This window comes from Schistocerca cancellata, chromosome 2, assembly GCF_023864275.1.
Source record: "Schistocerca cancellata isolate TAMUIC-IGC-003103 chromosome 2, iqSchCanc2.1, whole genome shotgun sequence".
Taxonomy (NCBI): domain Eukaryota; kingdom Metazoa; phylum Arthropoda; class Insecta; order Orthoptera; family Acrididae; genus Schistocerca; species Schistocerca cancellata.
In genome coordinates, this window is record NC_064627.1 from 326,807,698 (window position 1) to 326,832,642 (window position 24,945).

A 24,945-nucleotide genomic window follows, 5' to 3' on the forward strand; every position below is an offset into this window, starting at 1 on the left:
CCATCAATAAAAAAGGTCCAACTTTGTTACCCCATACACCATACCAGACCATCACGTTTTGTGAGTCGACCGTTTTGGAAGCATCAATTCAGTGCGTATTTGTGTCGGACCAGTGTCTGTGATTCTGCTTGTTCACCATTGATAAAGAAATTGGCTTCATCACTGAACAGCACCTGATAGGGGAAACGTGGGTTTATCTGCAGCTGTGTCACCCATTCTGCGAACTGTACCCGACGGTCTGGGTCATCCTCGTTCAGGTGTTGGAGCAGCTGAGTTTTGTACGGGTGCCATTCGCAGTATGGAGGTACGGCTAACCCCACATTCTTGTGACAGGCGACGAGTACTCCGTTGCGGACTCTTGCTAAATGATGCCAACACGCTCACTGTTGTTGCTTCATCGGTGGCGGATTTTGGTCTTCCAGCCTTAGGCTTATCTGCGACAGAACCTGTTGCTCGGAATTTGGCCAAAAGCTTGGCAACTGCGCTGTGAGTGATGGGCTGTCTGATTGGGCGACGACTTTTGAAATCCTCAGCATTGACTCATGTACTTCTTTTTCCTGATATCAAGATGATTTCAATGCGTTCTTCATGCGTTAAGAACATTTTGTAGCCTGTAAATAAGGAAACAATGATTAAAACGTTAGCATGAGTAAATGATACCTAACAGTTAAACACATGTAACATATCAGGCATGGGATAGTCACTTTGTACCGTTTCAGACTCCATTTTATGACTTCTCAGTACGTAATACTCACGCTGCCGAGCTCTCACTGCTGCCGCAAGTAATTGGCTATAACGCGAGAATGAATAAAGCTATGTTTAAAATAACAACGCCATTGTTTTTCTGGTGAAATTCTCTATCTGTTTGATATGTCACATGGCCACATTCCCATTTGAAATTTTGGAGTTGAATCCAAGATGGAGGCTTTCAAGATGGCCGCCATGTTGGTGGCGTAGCCTATAAAGTTTCCCCCTTCCAGGTCCTTGTGTGTAGGGACTCTGTTTCCTTGTTTGCTACTCCATTTGGATTTTATCAAGGTGTTTCTGGACTTTTGGACCACCCTGTATACAGGCACCGACGAGGAATCCGATTCCCCCTGCCTACTGTGATTGCATCTTACACGTGTTTCACTGTTGTGAAGGTATTTTCACCGAAACGAACGCAATTGGGGCATCAGTTTGAATAAATAGTTACTACATCACTACCCCTTACGAGCCGTCAGAGATTACAGGTCACGTAAACTTCCTCAGAAAGTATTTCTTAACAACGGCCGAAAATTGGTAGTTGTAGCTCTGTTATATCATGTATGTAGTCTAGCCGCAGTTAATGAGCAGCGAATCGCTGAAAGTGGTCATACAAAATTGTTTGAATAAATAAAAAAGTTAATAACAGGAGCTTTTGTAAACACACCTGGCCTTCGTCGTATACATCAAGCTGTGTCGTACCCAAGCTCCAAAGTTTTCATAAAAATTCACTTGCTTTCATTGCGCCCACCTGGAAAACGAGAATTGGTAGACCTCTGTTTCTAGAATCTCTTCGGTAGGAAGTACATGTTCCATAGATCATTCGAAAGATTTTTTATCGAAATGATGCTGAACGAGTCACTTTGCAGAATATATTATACATTATTAAAGTTATCGTGAATCAACACATAATGTTTTGGTCCGGTTCATACAACTACACATAAATACTAGTTTCTTTCTAAAAGCAGAAACTTGTCGATGGAACACAAGAGGTTGTTCAAGAGATGTGGATAGTAGTTCTTTCCTCAAGTGTTGAATATATGTGCACCACCATTCTTCTCAAATTGTGGCGGATTATTTATGACAAGTTACATTAGCAATGTAAGTGTGGTGATGGTAGCCCGCCCGGCTAGCCAACGCGGTCTAACGCGCAGTATGGTTGAAATGGCTCTGAGCACTATGGGACTTAACATCTGAGGTCATCAGTCCCCTAGAACTTAGAACTACTTAAACCTAACTAACCTAAGAACATCACACACATCCATGCCCGAGGCGAAGCGTCGCGCGGTTCCAAACTGAAGCGCCTAGAACCGCTCGGTCACTGCGGCCGACTCGCGCCGTATGCCTTCGGCAGTAACACAGTGCGGACCGTGTTGCCCTTCGGCCACGCTGCGGTGCGCGCGCCTGTTTGTTTATGCCGGAGCAGCTTCGCGTTTGTGGTGTTTTGCGTCTAGAACGAGATGGCGCACTCGTATAGAAAAACGACTTTGAAGTTAAGTTTTGTGAACGACTATACATGAACAAAGGCACACGAGATTGAACTTTTTTTAAGAGAAGAAGTTGAAATCGATCCACGGGAAATGGTGGGAATTCATTTATCGATTTTTTCAAGCGTCGTATGTGTCAAGCTGATCGACGAGGCGGCTTGTGAAAGATTTCTCCAACGATGGCCGAACGGATATCGTTTCTGTCATGCCGACGGGAATGTTGGTGCGGTTACAGTCGACCACGCGGGAATGATACGCACCATACGGGTCTTGGAGCTTCCGTTTGAGGTCCCGTCTGAACTTGTGATCGACGACTTTCGTCCATACGGTAGAGTTCCATCGTATGTGGCCGAAAAATGGATGAGTTTTACCACATGCCCCGTCCTAAATGGGGTGAGACAAATACGGATACAACTGAGAAAGCACGTACTCTGTTATTTGTATATAGGGGGTTGTCGAGCGATTATAATATATGGATGGACAACCTCGCACTTGCTCAGGGTGCGGAATGCCTCCAGCGTCGTTTAGTGCACACCCCGCGGGATAACGTTCAGGCGCCAACACAGATGACTGTATTACTGGTGACCTTTGTGGAGGCCCTGAGAGAAGACATGAGGGAGATTTCCGATAGGCGCCAGCAGCTGCACACTATAGAGAACATGGGCAGCAACAGACTGGAACTCCGACCATCGGTTCAGCTGCAGCAGACACCGGACCCCATGCAAGAGATGCAGCTGACGGTCGTTCCAGGCTCAAACGTGGTGGCTACCAGTGCTTCCATAGAGCGTGATAGACCAGGCCCAAGACGGAGGATACGCCATCCAAACAGCCGACGCGGAAGCAAGAGAACGGAAACAGCGTTCGCCGAAGAGAAGAAAGAAGCGACGAGTGATTTCTGGTGACGATAGCCATAGTCCCGAGGGCACAGTGGACGACAACGACAGTGTTGACCTGCGACCAGTGGATTCAACAGATACCGAGATGGCGGTGCAGGAGTTACACAGCGACGATAACTTGACTTCTCCTTCTAGAGATCGGAAGGCAGAAGTGGCTATGACGATCGTCCAGCATCAGAGCGGTGACACCGCTGTCTGCCGTCCTTCGGCCGGCTCTGGAAATATGCTGGGGGACTGGGCGCAGGAAATGGATCAACAGGAGCACGATGAAGATACGGACGCGTCGAACGAGGATAGTCCTAGCCATGCGCCTGAAGAGGACGGGGAATGTTGAATAACTTGGTGTGGTGAGAAGCGACGGGGGCGCCGATGACCGACAGCAGTTCGGTTTTCAACACCATCGCTTGATACACCCCTCTGAAACTGATAAACACGCCAAGCGTACCGCATTGCGACGATCAACGTTAATGGCATCGGACACCAAATAAAATTCAAATGCTGAAAGATATGTTACACACACATTATTCCGTGCACGCGTTCTGTTTGTTAAGTATGGTTCAAACCAGTTCTCTATAAATGCGCCAGTTCCATAAAACTTCACAAATGCTTTGGAAATATCCCAAATAACACCAACTAACGATATTTTATTATTTAAGGTGAAATTATATATATGCTTCGAAGTTCGTACTGTCTAAGGGACTAGCGTGGCAGTTTATTGGTTAGTTCCTGGGAAGGGTTTTGCAATGTAAAATTTAACGCTTTTAATAAAATGAAGTAACCTATGCTATACAAACACCAATGAAACAAAACAGGTAATTAGCTGTACTTAAGTACACCCGGGAATTAAACAGGAAGTTGGCAAATGTCTCTCCACATATCACATGACAACTGACATAAACAATGGCTCAATAACAGATTCAGTTACTGTGCAAAGTTTAATCCTACTTTAAAGCATTAGAGCGTTATTTGCTCATCTGAATTTCTGATACATTTAAGTCCATTACGTAGTCTCTCCACGGAAAGGAATCTTATCAGACAAGAAATCCTGAAAATCCTGTTTGTGTCATTTATTACTTAAAGGCCCCCCAACCGTGGGAAATTGGCAGGAAATTAAAGATCCAGAAATGTAAATCAAGATCGTAAATACAAATCTTTTATTGCTCTAATTACGTGAACAATTAACAGTAAAACAGCATAGAGACATATGTGAAGTAAAAATGACGCTAACGACTGTGGTGCTTATATTTTGTTGGGCGACGGCAGGAAGAACGAGGAATAAGACTTCCTCATTTGGACAGCTTGCAAATTCAATATAATCGAAACAAATGTTAAATACAAAGAATTGAGCATACAAGATGCGTAACAAAATTAGGGAACTTCGAGCTGCTGAGAGGATGGATTGCGTTACAGCCTTAGCGACACTTACATTTTCCAAGTAGAGGGAGCTGGCGTCAGTCAACACGAGACGAGTGCCGGGAAGTCAACAGGTATCAGATGCAAGTTCTCCCCTGAACAGCTCACAATTCCCAAACCCCACTTCGAGTGATTTCGTTACTAATGTGACAAAACTGATTGTGCTTTTACCCACGCAAAACAGGAGAACGCATCAGTAACTTCTCACTCAAGCTATATAAAAATATATGTTCCGATTCATTAGGAAGGTACTGGTACCGAAAAGTTTCTCTTCATTGGTTAGTACTGTTCATGTCACGTCTGGTGGCAGGGAAGATACTTCGGTTTGGACAGTCCGTAAATTGGAGGGATAGCAATGAACTTTCTCACGTTGCCCGGGTAGTGCCGGCAGACAGCTTATTTTGATGTGCAGACAGAAAGACAAATTTCACAGTCAAGTACCTTCAAGGGGCAATGCGGCAGCTGGCTTTACTGCGCCTGTTGCAACGGATTAGCACCGGGAAGTGACCAAACAATATTTTGGGAAAGAGCATCTTTCCGCGAAAACTGGGCGCTCCAAAAGAGGCTGGCATTCCCTACCTCTAAGTCTGCTAAGCACTCCAGGCTTCATTCCTTTACTGCGACTCCCGCCCATCTGGAATCCAAACTGCGATATACCGAAATGTGAGACTAGTCTTGAGTGCATTACTTTCTGATATGGTTTGGGAAAAGAGATCAGTATGTTAATTAGACAATAATTATTTAAATCTTTGCTATCTCATTTCGACAACCGTAATTTTACTCCGTCTGTAAAGATTCCATGTGCCACTTATGCATTACATATGTTACTAATAACATTACAAGTTAGAACAACTTTTCAGAATTCTGTTCGAAATTCCATCACCTGCACGTGTTTTGTTTTACATAATTTTCGGAATTCTATTAGTTATCCATGGTATACTCGTTTTCCTAAAGGTATTTTGGACAACTCTTTACAAAAGCTGCTTGCGAATGTTGACACAAATTTACTATGGAACATGTTAAACCACACACATGCGTCTTTTTCTATTAATGGCTCTTCCTATACTGCCTCTTTCAACTTATTCTTAAAACTTTATGCTATGTTCTCAGTAATGTCACACTGTTTTTCATGAACGCATCTTAGAGTGGTAAGGTGCTGCACTGTTTATTTCCATTAACTGTGCATCAGGATCGGACAGTCCTTTAACAGTTGTGTACACATCAACTGTTTCGGTCTGAGGACTGACAAAAACACACTATCAATCATGTTCCTGTTATCTTTCTTCATGCAAGTTGGGAAATTTACCACTGCAATCAGACTGAAAGAGCGAAATAATGATTTCAATCTATTTTTAGTGAAAGAATTTGTTAAGAAATCTACACTGTAAGCTCCACAATCGACTAGCTGTTTCTTTCTGCCTGACAGGTAGCTGAATAGCTTGTAACTTTCTCATAAGTACTTGAAAGTTTCCTATGGCATATCTGTAGACTGTAGGTTGTCTGAAGTAACAACTAACAAGCACATGCTTCTAGGTTCTGACCTACACAAAAACTTTTTGTTTCAAGATTTCTGACTGGTGTTCAAATTGCACACATGTTGCAACTCCTTTTTCCATCTTCACTCTACACGAAAACGATGTCAGTCTGGAATCCTTTTCATTTAACTTCTCCGTCCCTATGGTTATATGCTGTTTACAGACACAGAATATGTTTCACTTCAGAATTTCCCGTATCTTTTAATACAGGAGGCTCATCTACCTTGTATTTCAGCCGCTAATGTTCTGATGAAAAAAAACTAATTTATTTTTGTTATAACTGTTACATGTATTATCTTCCTGCTATGCTTCGATTTCTTTCAAAACTGTCTGTCTACAACCTGACTCTAACTTAAAAAATGTACCCCTCTGACTCCAGTAATCACAGGGATTCTGCCTTCTGCACTTATACCCCCCGCCCCTGCACTTACGTTTTCTGTAAGGTTCTCAGCTGATCTGCCCTTCCCCGTTCTGTTTTGGTGCAGGCTTTCACTCGTGTATCCCCATCTCCCAAGTGCAGCAATAGGTACCGCACAGATATGAGTCTTTGTTTCTGTCAAAAACAATCCACTCAGCCCTTTGTTTACACAGCTCGAAGTTATGTTAACCCACAGCTGGTCTCGGAGTCGCAAAACCTCTACAAACCCCAGATTGTGTGCTGTAATTGGTTTTATTTCCTCCAGATCACTTTTAATACTATATTCTAAGTTGCTAGCCATGCTGTTTTCTGCTGCTCATTCCGTAAGTAGCTGATATTTCTCGGTACACACCCTGCACGAAACCCCTATGTTCTATGCCACATAACTAAAGATCATGAATCTTTGGTACTATGTTTCACGATGCTTCATCTTCTTGCAGATTGTTTACAGCTGTGTCTTTTCTCCGCCCTCAGTCGACATCTTCTTCTGCCTTGACTTTCCTTGGCTCCATTGCCTCCTCCGCATCAATTAGCCAGTTGCGCCGTGAGCCACCCCCTTTTCTACCGCTGAGTTGGTATGCATCGTAGTATTCTATGTGCTATCTTGTCTTCATTTCTCCTATTCACATGGACAAACCACATAAGCTCTTCTTGTTGGATGTCGTCACAGATATCTGTACCCATTTTCATCTTTGTCGGATTAAGTTGTTTCTTATCCAGTCCATCCTAGTACATCTCAAGCTTCGCTCTAAGTAATCCACCTCTGTGGCAAGCAGTTCATTCTTCTTTCTTCGGCTAACGACGTCCCACGCTTCTGCTCCGTACAAAACTACACTCCGGGCCATTGTCATTTACATTCTCGTTTTCGTTGTTCTTCTTATCTTCTTGTTCCACAGAACAGAGTTCATTGCTCTTGTTACAGCTCGTCCTTTAGTGTTCCTACCAGTGATTTCATCATTGCATATGCCCTGTTTAATACCCCACGATATCTTGCCTTTCCAACACTTACGATTACTTCTCCATCTAACTCCGAATTATCTACTTTTTCCGTTCCAACAGCCAAGTACTCACACTTCTTCATGTTCATCTTCAGCCCAGCCTATTGTATTCCTCTTTATGTAAAATATGTAAAATACAGGCTCAATATACTTCTGTTCACTACTGTCACTCCCATAACATGGCATTTTCTGAGGAAGTCTGCGGGATTGCTCCCTGATACAACTTAAAGAGGATCGGTGTCAGCCCGCATCCAGGCCCTTATTCACCTCGAATTCTTGTGTCCAACTATTCGTAATTCTTACTCACGCTGTGCTGTTTTCGTATAATTTCGTAGTAGCGTCTTGCAATCTTTGGTGCACCTCTTTCAAATTTTGCCATTGTTTGTTTGCTGGAACATTCTCATACGCTTTCTCTAGGTCAGTCGATGCAACACGCGTCTCCAATCCAGTCTTTGTGCGTTTTTCACATATAAATTTCATTTTGAAGATGTTGTCCATTTCCGATCTTTCTGCTCGGAATCCTGCTTGCTCTTGTTGCTGCTTGTGAATTGTTTCTTTCTCTACCAGAACTTTTATTACCTTTAAGTACACTCTTCCGACGAAAAGGGTCACTGCCAATATCCTATAATTATTTGGGTCATTACGTTACCCTTTCTTACTCACCGGTCTTGCGTAACATGTTTACCATGGCTATGAAACATCATCTCCGTTTAGCACTCTTTCAAACAGCCTCCTTAGAATCTCCAACAATTTCGGTTGACCAAACTTCAATATCTCTGGATATATTGATCCATATACTGGTGCCTTCTTCATCTTACAGCTCCTCACCTCACAACAACGTGAAAATTTAGGGTAATTTTCTTGGAATAAATCCCTAAGTTGTCCATTGACGATGACTAATATTATGACTCAACTTGTCACCAGTTGGCACTCGCATTGACTGTTCTCCATGCCTTAGCGCTACCAACTGCGCCAATCTTCTCTACATAATTCACATCTTTCCTCCCACGCCTTGTATTCCCCTTTTAACACTTCTCTTTTTACTCCTCTATTTAGCGTACTATCTATCTTTATTTTGACTGTTATTCATATTCAGGAGCGTCAAATACGTTTCTTTTTTCCTTTCAGTGATTTCGGATATTTCTGCAGCCACCAAACTGGTTTCAAATTCTTCTCATATTCTCCAAGGGCTTCTTTCGCTGGTTCATCTATGGCCTTCTTTACAAGCCCATAATTCTCTTCTGCAGTTCTCTCAGCACTCTGCATTTTGTTTTCCAGTCGCTGTTGGTGTATGTATTTTTTACAAACGTCTCAAAATATCCAAGTTATACCTTACTATCTCAGGCTGGCCCCCCCATGAACCATGGACCTTGCCGTTGGTGGGGAGCCTTGCGTGCCTCAGCGATACAGGTATCTGTTGAGAGGCCAGACAAACATGTGGTTCCTGAAGAGGGGCAGCAGCCTTTTCAGTAGTTGCAGGGGCAACAGTCTGGATGATTGACTGATCTGGCCTTGTAACATTAACCAAAACGGCCTTGCTGGGCTGGTACTGCGAACGGCTGAAAGCAAGGGGAAACTACGGCCGTAATTTTTCCCGAGGACATGCAGCTCTACTGTACGATTAAATGATGATGGCGTCCTCTTGGGTAAAATATTCCGGAGGTAAAATAGTCCCCCATTCGGATCTCCGGGCGGGGACTACTCAGGAGGACGTCGTTATCAGGAAAAAGAAAACTGGCGTTCTACGGATCGGAGCGTGGAATGTCAGATAACTTAATCGGGCAGGTAGGTTAGAAAATTTAAAAAGGGAAATGGATAGGTTAAAGTTAGATATAGTGGGAATTAGTGAAGTTCGGTGGCAGGAGGAACAAGACTTTTGGTCAGGTGATTACAGGGTTATAAATACAAAATCAAATAGGGGTAATGCAGGAGTAGGTTTAATAATGAATAAAAAAATAGGAGTACGGGTTAGCTACTACAAACAGCATAGTGAACGCATTATTGTGGCCAAGATAGACACAAAGCCCATGCCTACTACAGTAGTACAAGTTTATATGCCAACTACCTCTGCAGATGATGAAGAAATAGATGAAATGTATGACGAGATAAAAGAAATTATTCAGGTAGTGAAGGGAGACGAAAATTTAATAGTCATGGGTGACTGGAATTCGTCAGTAGGAAAAGGGAGAGAAGGAAACATAGTAGGTGAATATGGATTGGGGGGAAGGAATGAAAGAGGAAGCCGCCTTGTAGAATTTTGCACAGAGCATAACTTAATCATAGCCAACACTTGGTTCAAGAATCATAAAAGAAGGCTGTATACCTGGAAGAATCCTGGAGATACTAAAAGGTATCAGATAGATTATATAATGGTAAGACAGAGATTTAGGAACCAGGTTTTAAATTGTAAGACATTTCCTGGGGCAGATGTGGATTCTGACCACAATCTATTGGTTATGAACTGCAGATTGAAACTGAAGAAACTGCAAAAAGGTGGGAATTTAAGGAGATGGGACCTGGATAAACTGAAAGAACCAGAGGTTGTAGAGAGTTTCAGGGAGAGCATAAGGGAACAATTGACAGGAATGGGGGAAAGAAATACAGTAGAAGAAGAATGGCTAGCTCTGAGGGATGAAGTAGTGAAGGCAGCAGAGGATCAAGTAGGTAAAAAGACGAGGGCTAATAGAAATCCTTGGGTAACAGAAGAAATATTGAATTTAATTGATGAAAGGAGAAAATATAAAAATGCAGTAAATGAAGCAGGCAAAAAGGAATACAAACCTCTCAAAAATGATATCGACAGGAAGTGCAAAATGGCTAAGCAGGGATGGCTAGAGGACAAATGTAAGGATGTAGAGGCTTGTCTCACTAGGGGTAAGATAGATACTGCCTACAGGAAAATTAAAGAGACCTTTGGAGAGAAGAGAACCACTTGTATGAATATCAAGAGCTCAGATGGCAACCCAGTTCTAAGCAAAGAAGGGAAGGCAGAAAGGTGGAAGGAGTATATAGAGGGTTTGTACAAGGGCGATGTACTTGAGGACAATATTATGGAAATGGAAGAGGATGTAGATGAAGACGAAATGGGAGATAAGATACTGCGTGAAGAGTTTGACAGAGCACTGAAAGACCTGAGTCGAAACAGGGCCCCGGGAGTAGACAACATTCCATTTGAACTACTGATGGCCTCGGGAGAGCCACTCATGACAAACTCTACCATCTGGTGAGCACGATGTATGAGACAGGCGAAATACCCTCAGACTTCAAGAAGAATATAATAATTCCAATCCCAAAGAAAGCAGGTGTTGACAGATGTGAAAATTACCGAACTATCAGTTTGATAAGTCACAGCTGCAAAATACTAACGCGAATTCTTTACAGACGAATGGAAAAACTGGTAGAAGCCGACCTCGGGGAAGATCAGTTTGGATTCCGTAGAAATGTTGGAACACGTGTGGCAATACTGACCTTACGGCTTATCTTAGAAGAAAGATTAAGAAAAGGCAAATCTACGTTTCTAGCATTTGTAGACTTAGAGAAAGCTTTTGACAATGTTAACCGGAATACTCTCTTTCAAATTCTGAAGGTGGCAGGGGTAAAATACAGGGAGCGAAAGGCTATTTACAGTTTGTACAGAAACCAGATGGCAGTTATAAGAGTCGAGGGGCATGAAAGGGAAGCAGTGGTTGGGAAAGGAGTAAGACAGGGTTGTAGCCTCTCCCCGATGTTATTCAATCTGTATATTGAGCAAGCAGTAAAGGAAACAAAAGAAAAATTCGGAGTAGGTATTAAAATTCATGGAGAAGAAGTAAAAACTTTGAGGTTCGCCGATGACATTGTAATTCTGTCAGACACAGCAGAGGACTTGGAAGAGCAGTTGAACGGAATGGATGGTGTCTTGAAGGGAGGATATAAGATGAACATCAACAAAAGCAAAACGAGGATAATGGAATGTAGTCAAATTAAGTCGGGTGATGCTGAGGGAATTAGATTAGGAAATGAGACACTTAAAGTAGTAAAGGAGTTTTGCTATTTAGGGAGTAAAATAACCGATGATGGTCGAAGTAGAGAGGATATAAAATGTAGACTAGCAATGGCAAGGAAAGCGTTTCTCAAGAAGAGGAATTTGTTAACATCGAGTATAGATTTAAGTGTCAGGAAGTCGTTTCTGAAAGTATTTGTATGGAGTGTAGCCATGTATGGAAGTGAAACATGGACGATAACTAGTTTGGACAAGAAGAGAATAGAAGCTTTCGAAATGTGGTGCTACAGAAGAATGCTGAAGATAAGGTGGGTAGATCACGTAACTAATGAGGAGGTGTTGAATAGGATTGGGGAGAAGAGAAGTTTGTGGCACAACTTGACTAGAAGAGGGGATCGGTTGGTAGGACATGTTTTGAGGCATCAAGGGATCACAAATTTAGCATTGGAGGGCAGTGTGGAGGGTAAAAATCGTAGAGGGAGACCAAGAGATGAATACACTAAGCAGATTCAGAAGGATGTAGGTTGCAGTAGGTACTGGGAGATGAAGAAGCTTGCACAGGATAGAGTAGCATGGAGAGCTGCATCAAACCAGTCTCAGGACTGAAGACCACAACAACAACAACATCTCAGGCTGGTTAGGATGTTGCGCGCTTTTCTATTCACCGAAAATGTTGGTCAATTCCACAGTCTGTGCTCTTTTAACTCTGACGGTCTGAATTCTTTTGCCTCAAGATTAGATAATGAATAATTGGTTTCAACCCTCTTGTATGGTTATACCGTATCAATTTATGTGCGTCCTTGTGAGCAGAAAACCTATTTCCTATTTGTAATTCATACTGCTCCCATAAATCCACCAACGATTTTCCCATTCTCATTCCTACCTTCCTCCAAGGATATGCAAGTAGCCATATAGTGCCTCTCTTTCCCTACTCTGTTATTCAAATCTGCTCCCCGTGTCAGTTCGTGGTCACTTGGAACGGATTCTACAGTCTCTTGCAGCGTTTGCTGTGAATCTTCTTTTACTTTCAACGGCGAATTTTCAATAGTGGCATATGCTCCCACTATCACTATATTCACGGGTCTAGCTCTCACACCGGGCTTTATCAACCTTTCATTAACCTCCTTCCTAGAGGTTACATACTTCGAACATCGCCTGTTTAGAATGATGGATACTCCTGCTCTCGCCCTATTGCTTTTTCCCGTACGACTAAAACAATGCACAAACTCTAGAAATATTTACAACCAGAACATTTCTTTATTGTTTCGGAATGTACAGCTACATCAATGTTGTACTGGCTTATATTCACCAAATTTTCTTGTTGTTTATTACAGATGACCTATACATTCCAGATACCAAGAATGCAAAGTCAGTTTTCGTTTACTTCTATTAAAACCAACCGAAAACCGAGGCATTTTACGGGTGTTATAGCTGACTGTCTTTTTGTATGGATGGGAATCTGTTCCCTCGCACAGCCCCCAACCTGGAGATTTTCACCAAGGTTTTCTTCCCCTAGGAAGGCTGGCTTCCACGAGCCTCAGAGTTCTTTCTAACATCCGATGAAGAAGATGAGAAAGAACTAATAAGGATAGATGAGGACTCTAAGTTACTTAGATCATCCTTTGGATCTTACAGATAAGGAAAGAAGAGGAAAGGGAATGACAGGTCACTGCAGGACATACTTCGTCTGGCTTCTCAACCAGGGTCTGTTCGGCAAGGATGACCCTACCAACAGCTACGTTACTACCGACATAGCCCGCAGCTGAATACGAACACGCAGACCTCTCCGCCTGTACGGACAGTGCTTCATTGAGGCAGTTTCCTCTGAGGAGATTCAAAATCCTTATGATGTGGTGTTATGTACAGAATACAACTGGCTGACACTTTTTCCCTATAAGTTTAAGTGACTAATAACTGCCGGCCGGGGTGGCCGAGCGTTCTAGGCGCTACAGTCTCGAACGGCGCGACCGCTACGGTCGCAGTTTCTAATCCAGCCTCGGGCATGGATGTGTGTAATGTCCTTAGCTTAGTTAGGTTTAAGTAGTTCTAAGTTATAGGGGACTGATGACCTCAGATGTTAAGTCCCGTAGTGCTCAGAGCCATTTGAACCATTTGATTAATAACTGGAATTTGAAACGTGATTTCTCAGGTTTTCCCGTTTTGCTTATTGCTCATTACGTCTTCCCAGTTCCGAATGCCTTTCTTCTCTTTCAATCCCTCTAATTCAAAATATGCCGTATGTAATTCTGCCTGACTCGTCTGTGCTCCACGATTCTCCTGTCTGAACTACATAACCTATAACCTCATCGCAGAGCCTCATGTTATACAGTACTGGCTTTCCCACTACAATCACACCAATGAAACACCAATACATAGACCCGACATAGCCTATTTCTCCCATACTAACTAACCTACAGGAACTTCTAGATTTGTCACACATGAGTTACATTTCCAGTGATCTAAAAAGCAATAACACACTTAATCTGTAATAAAATTAGAATTAGTGGAAACTTATCTTCCGATGGACTGCAAACTAACTTCCAGACGGTGGGCAGACGTACACGCGAGAATTTAATTGCCACACAGACATCCACTGAAACTAAATTTCAGAGGGCAGAAGATATAACACAAATAAAAACCTAAATAGCACGCTAATTCTAACAACAATATTAAACAGACACTGTAACACAGTATAACCAAAACAACATATACCAGTATCGTTCTCCTTTTCTGATACTGATATCAGAGTATATACAATTTGCCGAGTACCAACTGCCGACTCATTCTTCATTCAGTGTCGTGTATGTTGAAACCTCTCCTTCCCATCTTTCTTGCACTGTACTTCCCTTCCCCGCGAGTCGTTAACAAGCTGCGCTGCAGTTACAAGAGCGTACTGTTGTCCGGCACGGCTCCGAGCTACTTAATATCTGACGCGCTTAAGTCGCTTACGGATCCATTCACAGTCTTTCATCATCGCATTTAACACAGTTGGTAGAATACTCAAGTCTTATCTTTCGAATTTTCGCTGTCTGTTTTGTTATTGCTCGCGTAACAAACAATACATGAGATAAAATATGTTGCTACGGAAAGAGACCTGAAATACTTTTTATGCATGCTGTGCTGTGAATTTTTTTGGATCATCAATTTTCAGCAAAACAAAATATATATTATGTTCTTATTATTCTAGATCTGGCTTTCTATTAAAGGAACTCTCTATAAAGTTCAACATATCTTCCTTACTTTACAGTTATTGAAAATGTTACTGAAAATTATTTCGGTGACTGGTAACAGTAAACTTGTTGTCTCGTTTAATGCCAATAACAGTCACTGTAAAGCCTGACCTAAAATGTTCGAAAATTATTTCGTTATCAATACTGATACTACAGTACGCAATGTTTGTTCAACATCAAAATTTTGCAGTGGATTTTGTTAACAGTAAAACACCAATAAGTACCACAAGTAACACGGGAACATGAGACTATTATCAGAGAAAAAATGTTTTTACTATAATGTTTGCCAGACAAGAACTATGCACAGCAAGATTTCTTTTATGTCATGAAAGTAAATTATCTTTTTTCACTGTTAATATCATCCGCAACCTACGACCACCTGTAAAACACATCATAACATCTGCTGCTCTGCCCTGCAATACCAAAAGCTGAAAGAAATAATTTTAATTCGCTGTTACCTGTCCGCTTCTCTGCGGTATGATTGCTTTCATTTAATGCAGTTTGAATGCGCCGCGGCAGCGGCTCGTTCGTTCGTAGCGCAGCTCTGCACCACGAATGATATTTAAATAGCTGAAAATGTCTTAAAAGGATGGGATAAAATATCAAAAGAGCTTATTACAAATCATAATGCAAGTTTTCATTAAGTAACTCTGTTCAAAACATTTAGACAGATTAAATTCTTACACACCTTTACAAATCAATACCTAATGGCGTACTTCTCTCAATCTTCACAAAAGAATGGTACACAAGCATACAATACAGCGTCACAAGCTCTCCCTATCCACATAACTCCAAAAAGACGACAGAGAATTTAACGCTCGGTCACTACTATTTATACTCGTTGTGACATATTCTTATCTTTGTTTGATATTTAATAAGTATCGGCTGTGGCGGTTTCAGTACTTGCCGACACAGATATTATCTTTAAAAAAATCGTACATAATTCTATACAAGTATAAAACATGACACGTCATACTTTTTCTTTATTACAGAAAGTTCACACAATCATTGTCCACGAAATTACAATCATTCAGTTCAATTATTCTTTTCTTTCTTCTTTTTTACCTCATACAATATGTGTTTTTCTAGGAGACTTTACAGAATCCTGCTGTAGAGAGATTAGTGATCTTTAATACAGTTTATATTTAATGTTAGATTTCCTGATGTAGCGCCATTAGAGAGTGCGGAAGACATCTTGATCATTCACACGGAAAATAAAATTGGTTCTAATACTGATTCTGGAGGAGTCTCTGATAGTTCTCCCTAGCATGTTCTGACTTTCCTTCATTATACACTGAGGCGTCGTTGTAGGACGATTCAAGATTTGTTAAATATAATTGAGAGGTGGGCACTGAATACGACGATTAACATCACAGGGCAGCTGATTCAATATTTGTACAACCAATGTAGGGCTTTTATGGAATTATAAATACCTGTCCACGACGATATTTCACAAATAATGGACCACCAGGTGGAAATTACTGTAAACTCTCGAGAAAATGGTGCCATTACCCTCTGGATGTTGGGAAGGATGATTCCACGCATTACGGATCATTACCGTGTACGGACGCACCATAGCATGTGGTAGAGCTGGTGCGCCGTTTGTCCTCTGAGCAGCAGCGGGCGCCTCCTTAGACCAGAGTAAGGCGCCACCTACGCACACTGCGCGTGGCGCGCTGCAGGGCGGGTAACTGACGCGCCGTACCTGCTGCGTGCAGCATTCAGGTCCTCAGGGGACGCTTCAGCAACAAGGCGGAACGCCGGTTTCTGCGCTCCTCCCACGGCTAGGCCGGAACACCTAGGCTCAAAGGGCGATGTGGGACTAACGTTTACACTGCGTCTTCACTTGACCTTCGAGTCTCACTGGGATGCCGGCAAAAATAAAGCTGTACAACAAGACAAAGGGAAAAAAAACGTTGTCTCTAACAGAATTAATAAAAAATACTGGATTGGACAGTCTTTTGCTTCCAAGAGATAAACTGTGACCAGAAAGTAGCTTTCTGATGAAAATCGTTCCCGTGCAGCTCCAGTGTCAATGACAGATGTTCGTGCGAAATTTGTGACCGTGCACTATAGGCAAAACAGATGTAAGGATGATACCAGTGACTGTTGTAGCGTCTCGTGAGCTGAGGACAGGATCGTGACATACTGCATTTAAAACTTTATTCTAAACCATTATGTCATGCTGGTCTTCGTGTATAACCGCGGGGCCTTCTCAGACCACTCGTTTCCTGAAGTTGTTCAAAGCTTAAGAATGGTAATGGCCGATGGAGATCTTCGACGAGGACAGGCTGTTTGGTTGGTATCATATCAGCATTCGCCGAGCACGAGCAACTTGTCAAGGTACTCCTTACATTATTTTGCGTCAATATCCGTGGCAATCTAAGGATGATTTTACTTTAAAACCGAAAATGACTTCAAACGGTCCGTCGCCTCTATGAACTAGCAGCTTTCCCTTCTCGTCCGCAGGTCGTATAGAAGGCGCACTGAGTTGTGCATTCAGGAATGTATCACTCGTTTGGACACTTCACTTAAATGAACATTCCACCAGTATAAAATTCATCTGAACTCATCCAACCGTGTACAGTGAGCTCAATTCAGCCCTAAAACTTTGAACGTTGCTGGCTACGCAGTTATAATTGATATACGAATAAACGGGGTTTAAAGTGATTAGTACACAGCGGGTCTAAACGCTAGAGATACATGATATAAAAAAAATAATGCTCTGTTTAAAACGCTATTCCCAGTTGCTGTATCTCTCTGCAAAATAACAAAGTAAATTAAGCTCACCGGAGAAGAAATTAGTGACTCCAGCGCCCACGCACTATCCATGGGTGGAGACGTTTATGTTTCAAGTTCTACGTAAACGTGGGAATTGTAGAAACGTAACAGAGTGCCAAAAAAGAGGCAATCATATTTGGTCGTGCCCATGGCCATTCGGTGTGTGAAGTTGCTGGATTTCTGGGTGTTTCGTGGCGGACTCTTCAACGTGTGTACAAGCAATGGTGTAACACAAGTGGTCACGAAACAGGACGTCAGAATTGTGGTCTGACTGAGAGGGTCTGGACACGCGTTTCACGGCTTGCGAATCAAAATCGCTTCCAAACCTGACATGAATTGCTGCAGGCAGTGAATGAAGGTCCATCCACACCTGTTGGCTAGATAAACTGTTATGACGGGAACTGCAAGCAATAAACATTTGGAGTTGGTCACCACATAAGAGGCCATCGCTCACACTGACGCACAAACACCTTAACAGCGAAGTTCATCGGGCCTACGTGACTGGTTTTCTGAAGACTCCTCCACCCTCTTACATCTCACATCCTTACCTGACTTGAAGTTCATAGAAAATGTGCGGGACATGTTGGACAGCGGGAAAAACACCGACATCAGCATCCCTGAAATTGCGAGAGCAAATTCTCATTCAGTGACTTAATCTGGATGTGATGTACCTGCAGAGCATTGTGGAATCACTTTCTACTTTTTCAAGTACAGCGGCGGAATTACAACGTCTGAAATGATTTTGTAATGATGCATCTAGTTGTGGTTTAATTTTTTATCCTGTGAACTTCCGTTGATAACACGGCAGCATGAGCTGTTTATCTGAAGTTCACCTCGTAGATAAACATACCTTTCAGTTATCGTTTTGTAAGTTGCAGAGAAAAACCCCTTATTAGAAACACTCTATATATTCTGATGATTTTCTTCTTATTGGAAAAAAGCGTTTTATGTAAGGTAGTTATAGCACATATCACCAACAACAATAAAGTGCAATAAAGATATAAAGACAATTGACTGAATGATAAACAGAACGCAGTTTCGGAGACAGTTCAGGGATATCTTTTGCTTAGTTTGGTACAATGGACCCGTGGTATCCAGTGGATTGTCATAAAGTAATATCAGAATTAAATTTATTCAGACTTATATCAGTTACCTTTTTTTGTGATACAACTGTCACAACAGCGAAGGAAACGTGTAATAAGCATTCACCAAAATGTATAACAGGAGAAAAACATAGAAAAGTAACACCCGACGGATGGAAATGTACAATGATGCGGCTGCCGTCGCTGGGGGGAATAGCTGAGCAAAGCATCGTTGCACTGCTCTGTTACTCATTCAGTGAAATTCAGTGAAACCATACAAAAGGTGCATATGTTCCTTCATTTGTAAATCTATCCACATTGCTGCTTATCGCAGTTAACGTACAGCTAACACTGGCGGAACATCAAAATCGGGACAGAAGAGAGCAGTACTCAAAGGAAGATTGAGGGCGAGGAGCAAAAATGGCATTACTGGTGTCAACAGCAAGTAACATGAATGAATGGAACAAGACACACAGCGCACAGTGTCGTCATGCATACTGTTAGGCAGGTATTTTCAACGTAGTAAAGATACAAACGTAAGTGGATGTAAGAAGTCAAAGAAAATGCAATAACTCCATGACGAGCGACCGGCGATCATGGGTCCCTTATACCCAAATAGCTAGAAAATACTGATGTATAACGTCCAAAATTTTGTCGCTGGATTTCTGGTTTACCGGACCGCTGTCCACAAGCTGAGATTACTGTGCCAGGAATGTAATATGCCGATCTCTACTGAAAAAAAAGCTAAAGGAATTTAGAGGAGTGGAACGTAGAAGAAAACGAAGAGAAGGATTTAAATATTTTGGTAATGAAATTAGTTGCTACCACACATATAATCCACAATCCCCCGTACGGTGCGTGACAGAGAGTACTTTGTGCCAATATTATCGCTTTTCCGTTCCGTTTCATTCCCATACAGAGCGAGGGATAAATGTCTGCCTATACATATGCATCCTAATTTATCTTATTTAACACGTGATCGCAATTATATTCAACGACGATATCTATCACACTTTTGTATGGACTATACTAGAGTTGCGTTCCACTAAAACTACAGCTGGGGTGGCAAATGGTATGATTACCTGATAGCATCGGTAGGAAAAGAAACATAAATGAATGTTGGAGAAACTGGGGGCCGATGACTTCTGTTTCTTTCTTTTGCACATACACTACTGGCCATTAAAATTGCTACACCACGAAGATGACGTGGTACAGACGCAAAATTTAACCGACAGGAAGAAGATGCTGTGATATGCAAATGATTAGCTTTTCAGAGCATTCACACAAGGTTGGCGCTGGTGGCGACACCTACCAACCGATTTCTCATACACAAACAGCAGTTGACCGGCGTTTCCAGGTGAAACGTTGTTGTGATGCCTCGTGTAAGGAGGAGAAATGCGTACCATCACGTTTCAGACTTTGATAAAGGTCGGATTGCAGCCTACCGCGATTGCGGTTTATCGTATCGCGACATTGCTGCTCACGTTGGTCGAGATCAAATGACTGTTAGCAGAATATGGAATCTGTGGGTTCAGGAGGGTAATACGGAACGCCGTGCTGGATCCCTAAGGCCTCGTATCACTAGCAGTCGAGATGACAGGCATCTTATCCACATGGCTGTAACGGATCGTGCAGCCACGTCTTGATCCCTGAGTCAATAGATGGGGACGTTTGCAAGACAACAAGCATCTGCACGAACAGTTCGACGACGTTTGCAGCAGCATGGACTATCAGCTCGGAGACCATGGCTGTGGTTACCCTTGACGCTGCATCACAGACAGGAGCGCCTTTGATGGTGTACTCAACGACGAACCAAGGTACACGAATGGCAAAACGTCATTTTTTCGGATGAATCCAGGTTCTGTTTACAGCATCATGATGGTCGCATCCGCGTTTGGCGACATCGCATTGAACGCACATTGGAAGCGTGTATTCGTCATCGCCATACTGATGTACCATCCGGCATGATGGTATGGGGTGCCATTGGTTACACGTCTCGGTCACCTCTTGTTCGCATTGACGGCACTTTGAACAATGGACGTTACATTTCATATTTTGTACGACACGTGGCTCTACCCTTCATCCGATCCCTGCGAAACCCTACATTTCCGCGGGTTAATGCACAACTGCTTGTTGCAGGTCCTGTACGCGCCTTTCTGGATACAGAAAATGTTCGACTGTTGCCCTGGCCAGCACATTCTCCAGATCTCTCACCAACTGAAAACGTCTGGTCAATGGTGGCCGAGCAACTGGCTCGTCACAATACGCCAGGCCACAACTCTTGATGAACTGTAGTATCGTGTTGAAGCTGCATGGGCAGCTGTACCTGTACACGCATTCCAAGCTCTGTTTGACTCAGTACCCAGGAGTATCAAGGCCGTTAATACGGCCAGAGGCGGTTGGTCTGGGTACTGTTTTCTCAGGATCTATGCACCCAAATTGCGTGAAAATGTAATCACATGTCAGTTGTAGTATAATATATTTGCCCAATGGATACCCGTTTATTATCTGCATTTCTTCTTGGTGTAACAATTTTAATGGCCAGTAGTGTAATTATAACCGCACATCACTCATTGTTTGTCTGTTGTGTATTTCACATCCTTACAGGCTCTAAACTGCATTTTGTAAGTCATAAAAATTAGCTGATCACGGAACTTCTACGCTAAAGCAACCACTTTCGATACTAGGACTGTTTACATGCACAAACATAAAAATATATAACAATTTTTATTTTATACTCAATAGAACCTCATGATCGAAGGCAAAAATTTCTTGTTATTATTGATAAATGCTAAAGTTGTTTATGAATAACAGAAATCTATTTTATATATAAGATCGACGAAGTACTTCAGCGATGTTTGATATACTTTTGTTTTGAGTTTTTTTTATTTTACACTTTTGTTGAGAACTTTGCATTTTCTCGCACTATATGATAAATCTGAATTGTTTTCTTTCTTTTTACTACAATTTACCTTATTACACGTTACAATTCAACAATTTTGGAGTAAAACCTAAATTGAGCACTGAAAATTTCGATTTTGCTATAAATACTGTTTACCTTTACGTAAGAGACAGAAAGTTAATTATGCAGAAGAAAAATGCTTTCTAGGTTACACATCTCTTTATACACTCCTGGAAATTGAAATAAGAACACCGTGAATTCATTGTCCCAGGAAGTGGAAACTTTATTGACACATTCCTGGGGTCAGATACATCACATGATCACACTGACAGAACCACAGGCACATAGACACAGGCAACAGAGCATGCACAATGTCGGCACTAGTACAGTGTATATCCACCTTTCGCAGCAATGCAGGCTGCTATTCTCCCATGGAGACGATCGTAGAGATGCTGGATGTAGTCCTGTGGATCGGCTTGCCATGCCATTTCCACCTGGCTCCTCAGTTGGACCAGCGTTCGTGCTGGACGTGCAGACCGCGTGAGACGACGCTTCATCCAGTCCCAAACATGCTCAATTGGGGACAGATCCGGAGATCTTGCTGGCCAGGGTAGTTGACTTACACCTTCTAGAGCACGTTGGGTGGCACGGGATACATGCGGACGTGCATTGTCCTGTTGGAACAGCAAGTTCCCTTGCCGGTCTAGGAATGGTAGAACGATGGGTTCGATGACGGTTTGGATGTACCGTGCACTATTCAGTGTCCCCTCGACGATCACCAGTGGTGTACGGCCAGTGTAGGAGATCGCTCCCCACACCATGATGCCGGGTGTTGGCCCTGTGTGCCTCGGTCGTATGCAGTCCTGATTGTGGCGCTCACCTGCACGGCGCCAAACACGCATACGACCATCATTAGCACCAAGGCAGAAGCGACTCTCATCGCTGAAGACGACACGTCTCCATTCGTCCCTCCATTCACGCCTGTCGCGACACCACTGGAGGCGGGCTGCACGATGTTGGGGCGTGAGCGGAAGACGGCCTAACGGTGTGCGGGACCGTAGCCCAGCTTCATGGAGACGGTTGCGAATGGTCCTCGCCGATACCCCAGGAGCAACAGTGTCCCTAATTTGCTGGGAAGTGGCGGTGCGGTCCCCTACGGCACTGCGTAGGATCCTACGGTCTTGGCGTGCATCCGTGCGTCGCTGCGGTCCGGTCCCAGGTCGACGGGCACGTGCACCTTCCGCCGACCACTGGCGACAACATCGATGTACTGTGGAGACCTCACGCCCCACGTGTTGAGCAATTCGGCGGTATGTCCACCCGGCCTCCCGCATGCCCACTATACACCCTCGCTCAAAGTCCGTCAACTGCACATACGGTTCACGTCCACGCTGTCGCGGCATGCTACCAGTGTTAAAGACTGCGATGGAGCTCCGTATGCCACGGCAAACTGGCTGACACTGACGGCGGCGGTGCACAAATGCTGCGCAGCTAGCGCCATTCGACGGCCAACACCGCGGTTCCTGGTGTGTCCGCTGTGCCGTGCGTGTGATCATTGCTTGTACAGCCCTCTCGCAGTGTCCGGAGCAAGTATGGTGGGTCTGACACACCGGTGTCAATGTGTTCTTTTTTCCATTTCCAGGAGTGTATATTCTCACTCACTTTCTAGGGTTCACAGCTTCTGGTTATAAGGGGATCACATACCCAAAAGGTGATCGCTATGGGGTAGCGCCCGATGGGTATGCAACACGCCTGACGTACAGGCAACATGGGACGACCTCAACTGACCAAAGCTACCAGGAAAACGACCATACTCTACGTTTACTTGTAACAGTCTACGATAGACTACGGTAGTTTTACAACAGTCCAGCGTGCTATGATCCTAGTACTGCGTCTCTGTGTCTGTCATGCTGATTGACTTGGAACTCCAAGCGGTGGAGCAATACTGCTTTACAGAGGCAGCGCACTTTCCGAAGGACCTTGTAAAAGGTCTTAGATTCGCCTTCCAACGTGATTGTCTCCTTTGATCTCGTTTAGAAGCTTCATCTTACATTTTTTCACATTTAAAGAGAGCTGCTGTTTCTCACATAAAGTAGAAGCAGAGCATCTCCTTGCGATTGTCCAACGGCGACAAATTCCTATAATCAACAGTATCTTCGGCGAACACTCTTATAAAGCTATTTATGCTATTTCATAAGTCGTTTGGCAAGGGCCTTATTACGCTTCCGTTTGGAACATTCATTTTTGTAGTGTCGTGTACCTTTCGAAAATCTAGAGAGCCTGAAACTATTGGTTTATCAGTTATTTGCACACAAGAGTGCGCTGTGCTGCTGTCAGACAAAGTTTGATTTTTCACTGTATAAGAAATTCTCCCTGAATCTAAAAGTGCAATATGCAGATAAAAGTGTGATATTCCAGTGTATTTTTATTACGGTAACCACGAACACCATCGAGCACAATGCAGCTCAGTATGAGTCAGTACATAGAGGCAGGTCCATATGCGACAGGGTGAGCTTATCGAATGAGTTACAGAATCTGTGAGTTTCTTCCCGCAAAAATGGTTACAACGAGATGCGAATATGATGCCCCTTAAAGGCAGATAAGGGGAAAGGGGGAAAACCAGAAGAAGAAGAACAATCCAAACGTGTGGCACTCCTGCAGTATACGGGGTCCCCGACAGCCAAGATCCCAAAAATTACGGAGAAACATCAAATAAAGACCGTTTACCACGCAATGCGGGAAATTTAGGACAACCTTGGCTAGAGAAAAGAGAGTCTAGGAATGCAGACGCCGGATGTTTACAGCATTGAGTGGTACTGTGCGTCGGAGAGATACAGCGATGCATCTCACAGCGCCGTAGGAGTTACATTAGAAACGTTCGACCACGGCAGACAGACAAGTCCGTGGTGGTAGAGCATAGCATCAGCGAGCAACATATCTTTGATTTTGAACGTTCGAAGAAGCTGTGCCGTGCCAATGGGTTCTGGGACTGGACGTCTGAATAACAGACTAATAAACTGGGATAGCTGTTTCAAATAAACACAGTGTGGTTTCCCAAATTGAGAAAATACGACAGGAAGGTGGCGGCATCAGCAGCCAGGATGGACAGACACCGTCACTCGACACCCGCACCAGAGCCACGCCGTCTTCCCCATCACTCTTACCCACCACCGATGGCGCCGGTTTCCACACTACCAGCGCGGCACCCTCGGGCGTAAGCACTGACTGATCCGAACACAGATATGGTTAGTGGTTCAGTGGCTATACAGATACGCAGAACACACCATCCCGACGCTGAAGATGACGGGTAAGACGTTCAATCGAAACCTTGCCACAAGACGACCCCACCTCTCAGCTGGTCACTCGAGAAAATGTTATTGTGTTACACTGAAGAACCAGTGAAGCTCGTATAGGCATACGGATTCAAATATAGAGACATGTAAACAGGCAGGATGCGGCGCTGAGGTCGGCAACGCT